Source organism: Macrotis lagotis, chromosome 5 (assembly GCF_037893015.1).
Source record: "Macrotis lagotis isolate mMagLag1 chromosome 5, bilby.v1.9.chrom.fasta, whole genome shotgun sequence".
NCBI lineage: Eukaryota > Metazoa > Chordata > Mammalia > Peramelemorphia > Peramelidae > Macrotis > Macrotis lagotis.
Window position 1 is genome coordinate 52,672,267 of NC_133662.1, and position 10,475 is coordinate 52,682,741.

Genomic DNA, 10,475 nt, shown 5'->3' on the forward strand with positions numbered 1-10,475 from the left:
CACTGACTCAAATCTGATGAGAGTAAAATTTGAATCATTCTTACCTCTTCCCTTCTTCACTTCTATTGCAATAAGTCCTTTATACCTCTTCCTGTGACATAGTTTACCCAATTCACTCTCTTCCATTCACCCATTTTTTGACTGTCCCCCCCCCCCTTTTTAAGGAGATATTTTTAAATCAGTCTGTTAGAGTCGTGAACAAGTCATGAGTATCCATGAATTTTGGCTAAGGATTTTTTCTCTAATAGTGTTAAATTCTCAAGAGATATGAAAATCTTCCTGTCTAGTCAGGATATAATCAGTTTCATCTTATTGGACAGCAGTTTTTTTCTCTTCTCTTTTTTAACTTTTCATGGGTCTCTTGTTTGAAGTCCAATATTTCTATTTAGCTGTGGTCTTTTCATCAGGAAAAGATAGAAATCTCCTAGTTAAATGTCAATTTAACTGAGAAGGCTCAGTTTTGCTGTATAGTGAATTCTTGGTTGCATTCCAAGCTCCCTTGCTCTTTAGAGTATCAAATTCCAGGCCCTTTTATTCCTTAATGTTGATGCAGCCTGGTCCTGCTTTAAATTGTTTCTTTCTGACTTTTTGGGGATAGAAGAGAACCATAAATTACAAAAAGTTAAGAGAAAATTCATGTTGTTAAAAAGTTACATTTAAGGTAAAAAAAGAGTAAAACACCATCCCAGAAAAGAATGTCAGAAAAAAGTATTATGTGTGAAGCTCCAGAATGGAATATAATTCATTATCCATGCCCAAAAGACTTCTTGAAAGAGCTCAAAATGGATTTTAAAAATCTCAAGAAAGCTTGAGAAAATAAAGGCAAGAGAAATTGAATATCTTGCAAAAGAAAGTACAAAGACTGATGGAAGAAAATAATTCCATCTGATAGTTCTGGAATTTATCCACAGTATTTGTTGGTGTTTTCATTTTTGGGTCCCTTTCAGGAGGGAATCAGTGTATTCATTCAATAACTATTTGTCCCTCTGGTTCCATGGTATCAGGGCAATTCTCCTTCACTGTATCTTGAAGTATGGAGTACAGGCTATTTTCTCCTCAATGTTTTCAGGAAGCTCAATGGTTCTTGAGTTGTCTCTCCTGGATCAGTTCTTGAGGTCAGCTGTTTTATTGATGAGGTATTTTACATTTTCTTCTATATTTACAATATTTTTGACAGATTCCTGTTGTCTCATGAAGTCATTAGGACCCTTAGATTCCAATTTTTCGAGAATTTTCTTCATTTACCTTTTTTAAATCCTTTCCAAATTGTTTATTTATATTTTTAGGAGTTTTACATTTACCCAATTGTGGTTTTGAGATAATTGTTTTCTTTTTGCACTTGTCCATTATTATTTTCTTTTTCTTGTTGCAAAAGGATAATTTTTTTCTTGCAAAATGTTAATTTTCTTTTGTGTTTCTTTTCCCAGTTTTTCCAATTCATTTTTAAACTCCTTAATGATCTCTTCTAAGGAGTCTTTCTGGGTTGGAGAGCAATTAATACTCTTCTCTGATTTAGTTCTCTCTGAGTTAGGATCTGTTTCTTAAAGGTAACTTTCAATGAATCATGCCTTACAGTTGGCTTTTCTTCATTTTCCTAGGATCTTTTATTAGGAGGAGTTGCTGGTTCACAGACTTTTGCTGTGAAATCCCTAGATGCTTTACTCATGGGACATAGTAACTCCAAGTGCACTAGCCCATAGGGAATGCTGATTGATTTCTCTGGAGTTTCTGTGACCTTGATTAATGATTCACTCCTTAGTGTGGGAGGGTGGGGAGTACAGCAGGATCAAGACTACCCTCAAACAATATGGGCTGGGCCCTTGGGCTATATAATTCATCTACTTAAACCTCACTCATCACTGGGGGAGATCTGTTGCTCACACCTGAACAGAGGGGTATGGGTGGGTGGAGGGTGGTTTGTAATTATGTTTTTTCTTGGAAGACTCACTTTCACTCATAGATATGGAGTAGGAGGGGACTCAATTGGAAACAGGGAGACTTCACTGAAAACACGGGGGCTCATAGCCCTGGTCTTCCAGACCAGCTGAATTGAGTAGATCAATGTCTAATCACCACACTGGATCTCTCCTGCCCAATACAATATATGGTTCCAAGCTAGAGCTCTTCCTGCTGCCATGAATACAGGAAAGGTTTCTGCAGCTGTTCTCGGGTCAATCCCTGAGACTCAGCCCATAGGCCCTGCATTGGCTTTTGTTCTCTGCCCCAACCAGCCAAGGCTTCCCTGGGACAGACTTTTTTTGGTAGATATTCCTGTCCTAGGTTCACTTATGGGTTCTGTGGATCCAAATGCTGTTAAGAGTCTTGGGTAAAATTAGATTTGAGGGAAAACTAGGAGAACTTAAATCAGTGCCTGGCTTCTCTCCACCATCTTGGCCAGAATTCACTTCAACTGTATTTTTAAAGGAATTTTTTTCTTCAATTTTTGTACTTTTTTTGCAAGATATCAAATTTCTCTGGCCTTTATTTTCTCAGGTTTTCTTGAGATTTTTTTTAAAATCTATCTTAAGCTCTTTCAAGAAGTCTTTTGGGAATGGAGAATGAATCATATTCCTTTCTGGGGCTTCAGATATAATACTTTTTCTGACATCCTTTTTTGGGATGGGATTTTACTCTTTTTTTTACCTTAAATGTAACTTTTTAACAACATGAATTTTCTCTTAACTGTTTTTAACCCATATGTTTCTGCTCTCCCAAGATTCTTGTGTTGATTGAGGGATTCCCTAGCAGACTTTCTCTGCTGGCAATGTTAGTACCTTGCTCACTCAATGGGGTTCCAACCCAGTAGTGCCATCTAAACAGTGATTCTGTTTTGGGGCCCTGCTATCTTACCTTAACATGGGCTGCTAAACTGAATTACAGGGACCTCTACCACAGATCTCTGCTTTGCCTGTCAGTCATAAACAGATCTCCTCTATATCTTTCTTGTCCAGGTCTCAGCATCCTACAATGTGCTGCACTCCTTGTTTTGGGCCCAGCTTTCCCTCCACTTTAGTGATACTAATATTTTCTGAACTCCTTTCCAAATATCTTAAAACTGGAAATTGTTCAAACTGTCTGTAAATTCTGTCATTGAGAATCCATTTAGATACTTGATTAATGTTGTTTCTGAGGTAAATTCATATAATTACTAAAATTTTGTCTTATTGTTGAATGTCCATGTATGTAAAAATGCGAATGTATGTGTGTTTATGAGTTTGTGTGGGTGTGTGTGTTTAATCTTTTTTTCCACTGACTAAATTGCAAACTGCCTAGAGAATAATTGTGATAGTTTTTTGTCTTTGACTGCAAATAAACACCCAGCAAAATGGTATTAACATGATCAATACTAAAATAACTCCGATTTTAAAAATATGGTTCCTGACTTCATTCAAATTGTAGTCTTGCTATTTTTCTTTTCTTTTTTCATAAAAAAGAATTTATTTATTTTGAATTTTACATTTTTTTGCTAATCTTGTTTCCTTCTACCCACACTCACAAAAGGCAGCCTGTTAATATTTCATTGCTTCCATGCTATACATTGATCTAAGTTGAATGTGATGAGAGAGAAATCATATCCTTAAGGAAGGAAAATAAAGTATAAGAGAAAGTGAAATTACATAATAAGATCATTTTTAAAAATTAAACCTAATAAACTTTGATACTTGTTCAAACTCTACAATTCTTTCTCTAGATATAGATGATATTCTCCAAGACAGATATCCCAAAATTGTGCCCAATGGCTGCACTGATGGAATGAGGAAGTCCATTAAGATTGATCATCACCACCATTTTGTTGTTAGCATGTACAGTGTTTTTCCGGTTCTTCTCATCTCACTCAGGATCAGTTCATGAAAATCCTTCCAGGCTTCCCTGAATTCCCTTCCCTCTTGGTTACTAATAGAACAACAGTGTTCCATCACATACATCGACCACAGTTTGTTAAGCCATTCCTCAGTTGAAGGACATTCACTTAAATTCCAGGTCTTTACCACCACAAACATGGCTTCTATGAACATTTTTGTACAAGTGATATTCTTACCTTTTTTCACAAAATCTTCAGGATATACACTCAATAGTGATACTTTTGGATCAAAGGGTATGCACATTTTTGTTGTCCTTTGGGCATAATTGCAAATACCTCTCCAGAAATGTTGGATGAGTTCACAGCTCCACCAACAATGCATCAGTGGCCCATATTTCCCACATTCCTTCCAACATAGATCATTGTCTTTTCTTGTCATATTGGCCAGTCTGAGAGTTATGAGTTGGTACCTCAGAGATGCTTTAATTTGCATTTCTCTAATAAGTAATGATTTGGAGCAATTTTTCATATGACTATCAAATGCTTTGATTTCCACACCTGTAAAATGCCTTTGTATATCATTTGACATTTATCAATTGGGGAATGGCATGTTTTTTTAAAATTTAACACAGTTCTCTATATACTTTAGAAATGAGTCCTTTATCAGAAATACTAGTTGTAAATTTTTTTCCCAATTTACTGCTTTTGATCTTAGTTATAGTGGTTTTGTCACTGCAAAAGCTATTTAATTTAATATAATCAAAAGTATCTACTTTGTAAATATGTTCTCCATTTCTTCCTTGCTCATAAACTGCTTCCCTTTCCATAGATATATGAGGGAAAGTATTATTTTATCTAGGCTTATAATATTGTTTTTATATCTAAATCCTGTGTCCATTATGATCTTATCTTGGTAAAGGGTGTGATGTGTTAGCCTAATCCAAGTTTCTGCCATACTAACTTCCAATTTTCCCAACAGTTTTTTATAAAGAGAGTTTTTATCCAAATACCTGGACTTTTTGGCTTTATCAAACAGCTGATTACTATAATCATTACATGCTATTGTACCTAGCCCATTCCATTGATTCACCATTCTGTCTCTTGACCAATATCAGACAGGATTTTTTTTTTATGTTTTGGGGGGGGGAGAGGGTTTGCAAGGCAAAAGGGGTTATGTGGTTTGCCCAAGGCCACATGGCTATTTAATTACTAAGTGTCTGAGACCAGATTTGAACCCAGGTACTCCTGACTCAAGGGCTGGTGCTTTATCCACTATGCCACCTAGCCACCCAATACCAGACAGTTTGGAAAACTGATGCTTTATAATATAATTTTAGATCTAATAGGGTTAAGACACCTTCTTTTGAACCTGTATTCATTAAGGCCCTGGGAATTCTTGATTTTTATTTCTTCATATGAATGTATTTATGACTTTTCCTAACTCATTATGTAATTTTTTGGAAGGTTGATTTGTAGGGCACAAAATAAGTAGTTTAATTTTGTTAGAATGGTCATTTTTATTATAATAGATCAGTTTATCTATTAGCAGCTGATATTTGCTCAGTTACTTACACTTGATTTTATTTGTGTGAGATATGCCTTGCAATTGTTTTCAAATAGTTTTTCCATCTGACTTGGCAGGAAGACTCATAGGTATTTTATGTTGTATGAAGTTACTTTGAATGGGGTTTCTCTTTCTAGCTCTTTCTGCTGCATCTTGCTAATAATATATAGAAATGTTGATGATTTCTGAGGGTTTATTTTATATCCTGTGGCTATGCTAAAGTTTCTAATTATTTCTAGTAGTATTTTAAGATAATTTTTTTTTTATGATTTGATGGGTATACATTCTGTTATCTGCACAGACTGAGAGTTTTGACTCTTCCTTCCCAACTCTAAATCCTTCAATTTGTTTTTCTTCTCTTATTGTTGAAGCTAACATTTCTAATATAATGCTGAATAGTAGTGGTGATAATGGGCACACTTCTTTTACTTCTGATCTTATTTGGAATACCTCAAACCTATTGCCATTGCATATAATGCTTGCTGATGGTTTCAGATAAATACTGCTTAGTAGTCTAAGGAACAATCTATTTATTCCTATGCTCTCTAGTGTTTTTAGTAAGAATGGGTGTTATATTTTGTCAAAATCTTTTTCAGCATCTATTGAGAGAATCATATGATTTCTCAAAAGTTTGTTCTTAATATGATTAATTGTGCTAACATTTTTCCTAATACTGAACCAACACTGCATTCCTGGGTTGAATCCAACTAGGTCATAAAGTATTATCCTAGTAATAAATTGATTTAATTGTTTTGCTAAGACTTTAATTAATATTTTTGCATCCATATTCATCAAGGAGATAGGTCTATAATTTTCTTTTTTGGTTTTAACTCTTTTTGGTTTAGGTATCAGCAGCATATTTGCATGTCATAGAAAGAGTTAGGCAGGGTTCCATCTTTACACATTTTTACAAAGAGTTTATATCAAGGTAGAACCAATTGTTCCTTTAATGTTTGATGGAATTCACTTGTAAATCCATCTGGTCCTGGAGATTTTTTTTCTTAGGGAGAACAATAATGGCTTGCTAAATTTATTTTTCTGAGATACGGTTATTTAGGCATTTATTTTCCTCTTCATTTTAACTGGGAAAATTTTATTTGTAAATATTCATCTGTTTCACTTAGATTATTAAATTTGTTGGCATATAGTTGGGCAACATAATTCCAAGTCATTACTTTACTTTCCTCCTCTTTGGTGATGAGTTCACACTTTTCATTAAAGATACTAGCAATTTGGTTTTCTTCTTTCTTTTTTTTAGTCAAACTGACCAGAATTTTATGAATTTAATTGTATTTTTTTACAAAAACAACTCTTGGTTTTATTTATTTGTTCAATAATTTTCTTTTTCTAATTTTATTAATTTCACCTTTAATTTTTAGAATTTATAATTTGATATTTATCTGGGAGTTTTTGAATTATACTTTTTTCTCAATTTTAGTTGAATATTTAGAACATTGATTTCTTCTTTCTCAAATTTATTCAAGTAAACATTAATGTTATAATAGATCTCCTGACTGCTGCCTTGATTTAAATACATAGGTTTTGTCATGTTGTTTTATTATTTCCATTATCTAGGATGAAATAATACTTTCTACAGCTTACTGCTTGATGCACTCATTCTTGAAAATGGGGTTATTTAGTTTCAAATTAGTTCTGGTTCTATATCTTCCTGGCCCAAAATTACATGTGATTAATTTTGCATTATAGTCTTAGCTATATTCACTATTTCTGCCTTTCTGCAATTGATAATTAAGTTTTTATGCCCTACTACATGTCCAATTTTTGCATATGTGCCATGCACTTAAGAAAAAAAAGTATATTCCTTTCTATCCCCATTCAATTTCCTCCATAAGTCTATCATGTCTAGTTTTTTTAACAATCTATTTACCTCCTTAACTTCCTTCTTGTTTATTTGATGATTAATTTTATCTAAATCTGAAGTTGAGGCCTCCCATAAGTAGAATTTTGCTGTCTTTGTCTCCATCTAACTCCTTCAACTTCTCTAAGAACTGGATGCTATACCATTGGGCACATATATATTTAGTATTGAAAATATTTTATTGTCTATGGAAACTTTTAGGAAGCTATAGTTTCCTTCCTTATCTCTTTTAAATATATCCATGCTTGCAGCTGCTTTGTCTGAGATAAGGATTGTTACTGCTGCTTTTTTCACTTCAGCTGAAGCAAAATATATTTTTCTCTAAACTTTTACCATTACTCTATATGTATATCTCTGCTCCAAATGAGTTTCTTGTAAGCAGCATATTGTGGGATTCTGATTTATAACCCACTCTGCTATTTGCTTACGTTTTAATGGAGAGTTCATCCCATTCATATTCAAATTTATAAGTATTCACTCTTTTTTGCCCTCCATGCTATCCTTCCCTTTGTTTATACTTTTCCCTTTTTTCACTTTTTCCAGTAGTTTGCTTCTGAATACCACCACCTTCAGTGTGTTTGCTATCCTATATCCAACCCCTTCTCCTTTCCCATTTCTCTTTGCCCCTTCTTTCTTCTCTTCCTTCTGTTAGTTCCCCTTTTCCTCGCCCTCCCTTTTTCCCTTTTAATATTTGAAAGATAAGTTTCATAACTTAACTGAGTGTAGCTATGTTAACTTTAAGCCAAGTCTGATGAGGTGAAGATTCATGTAGTTCTCACCTCCTCCCTTCTTCCCCTGTATTATAATAGATCCTTTGTATCTATTAATGCAATGAGATTTATACCATTCAATCGCCTCCATCCTCTCATCCCCTTACTACCCCCCCCTTTTAAGGGAGAATTCTTCTTTTTTTAGGTTTTTGGAAGGCAATGGGGTTAAGTGGCTTTCCCAAGGCCACACAGCTAGGTAATTAAGTGTCTAAGGCCAGTACTCCTGATTCCAGGGCCAGTGCTATATCCACTGTGCCACCTAGTCACTCTGGGAGTATTCTTTTTAATTCAGTCTATCTGAGTCACAGAAAAGTTATGAGGGTCCATCACTTCTGGTTAAGTATATTTCCTCTAATAGACTTATAATTCTCAAGATTTATTAGAGTCTTTCTCCCAGGGAGGTATATAGCTAGTTTTATCTTATTGGATAGCAGTTTCATGGATAAGTCATGAGTATCCATTACTTCTAGCTAAGTATATTCCCTCTAATAGAGTTAAAATTATCAAGTGTTATGCTAATCTTTCTCCAAGGTCAGGATATAGCCAGTTTCATCTTATTGGATAGCAATTTTTTACTTTTCCCTATTTTTAGCCTTTTGATGTGTATCTTAAGTCTCCTGTTTGATTTCCAAATTTTCTATTTAGCTCTGGTCTTTTCATCAGGAAATATTGGGAGTATACCATTTTGTTTAATGTCCATCTTTCCCCCTGGAAGAGAAGGCTCAGTTTTGCCAGATAGTGGATTTTTGACTTCATACCAATCTCTCTTGCTCTTCAGAATATCTCATTCCAGGCAATTCAATCCCTTAATATTGATGTAGCCAGGTCCTGTGTAATCCCTCCTGTGGCTCTTTGGTATCTAAATTGTTTATTTCTGACTGCTTGCAGGATTTTCTCTTTTATTTGATAGTTCTGAAATTTAGCTACAATATTCCTTGGTGTTTTTATTTTAGGATACCTTTATGGAGGAGATGGATGTATTCTTTCAATAACTATTTTGCCTTCTGGTTTCATGATGTCAGGACAGTTTGTGCTCACTAAATCCTGTCATTTTAAGTCCAGGCTTTTTTTCTCTTCAGTGTTTTCAGGAAGTCCAATAATTCTTACGTTGTCTTTTCTCTATCTATTTTCAAGGTCAGTGGTTTTTCTGATGAAATAAGTTATATTTTCTTCTTTTTTCGATCTTTTGTTTTTGTATAACAGAATCTTTTTGTCTCAACAGAACAAAGGTTTGTTCTTGATATGTACACAGATTCCATTCTTTTTTTGAGAGAAGAATTTTCTTCATTTACCTTTTACAACTCCTTTGCCAATTGGTCAGTTCTGTTTTTGAAGGAGTTCTCCATTTGCCCCAGTGTAGTTTTGAGAGAATTATTTTCTGTTTTGCATTTGCCTAATTGAGGATCTGATGGAATTTTTCCCATTTTGCATTTGAACAATCATATTTTTCAAGGTTTGTTTTCATATTGCAGGATGTTAATGTTCTCTTGCAAGGGGAATTTCCTCTTGAGTTTCTTTCCCCATGTTTTTCCAATTGATTTTTAAACTCCATCCTGATTTCTTCAAGGAAGTCTTTCTGAAAAGAAGACCAGTTCATATTCTCCTCAGAAGATCTAGATCTCTCTGGGTTAGGATCTGTGCCTTGAAAGAAATTCTCAATGAGTCCCCATTTCAATGGCATTTCTTCATTTTCCTAGGATCTTTTATTGGGGGCAGGGCTGTATCACAGAAGTTTGCTTTTGAAAAACCCTAGAGGCTTTGTTCTTTTGGCTCAGTAACTCCAATTGATTCAGCCCGTAGGAATTGCTGGTTACTTTCTTTGGAGTGCTTGAGGCATTCTCCCTAGGCTTCAAGGGAGTGAGGTTGGGAAGCAGGGCCTGAATTATTCTTGAACAATGTGGGCTGAGCCCTGGTGGAGGTAGTTAATCCCCCTTTCAGCTCAGTGAACTCTGCTGCCCCCACCTGAGCATGGCGGGGGGGCTGTTACTGTTTGTTCTGGGAAGAGAGTCCCTGAAAGTATGGAACTTAGGTCCCCAAGGCCAGCTGGCCGACTCCCTGCCATGCTCCGCAGCTCTCTGTACTGGAACTCTCCCTCCAGTCTGGCTGGTACTCACCAGCCCTCTGTGTCCCCAGCAAAGATTCTGCAGCTAAAGTTGAACCTCGGACCTACCACTCACCAAACCCTCCAGGGCTAAGATCCTCTGGCTTCACTCTGCCCCCACTGGCTCTCTGCTCGTGACTTATCTCCCAGTTCATCTGTGGGCTCTTGAGATAGACATTTTGGTAGGTGTTCTCCTAGCATCTCTTTCTGTGTTTTGTCAATTGAATTTCTGTTAAGAAATTTCCTTCATGTTATTTTTCAGGGGAAACCAGGAGACCTTAGTACAATGCATGTCTTTCCTCTGCCATTTTGGCTGGAAGTGTCTTGCTATTTTCAATGGTACTTGATCATTGTCATGG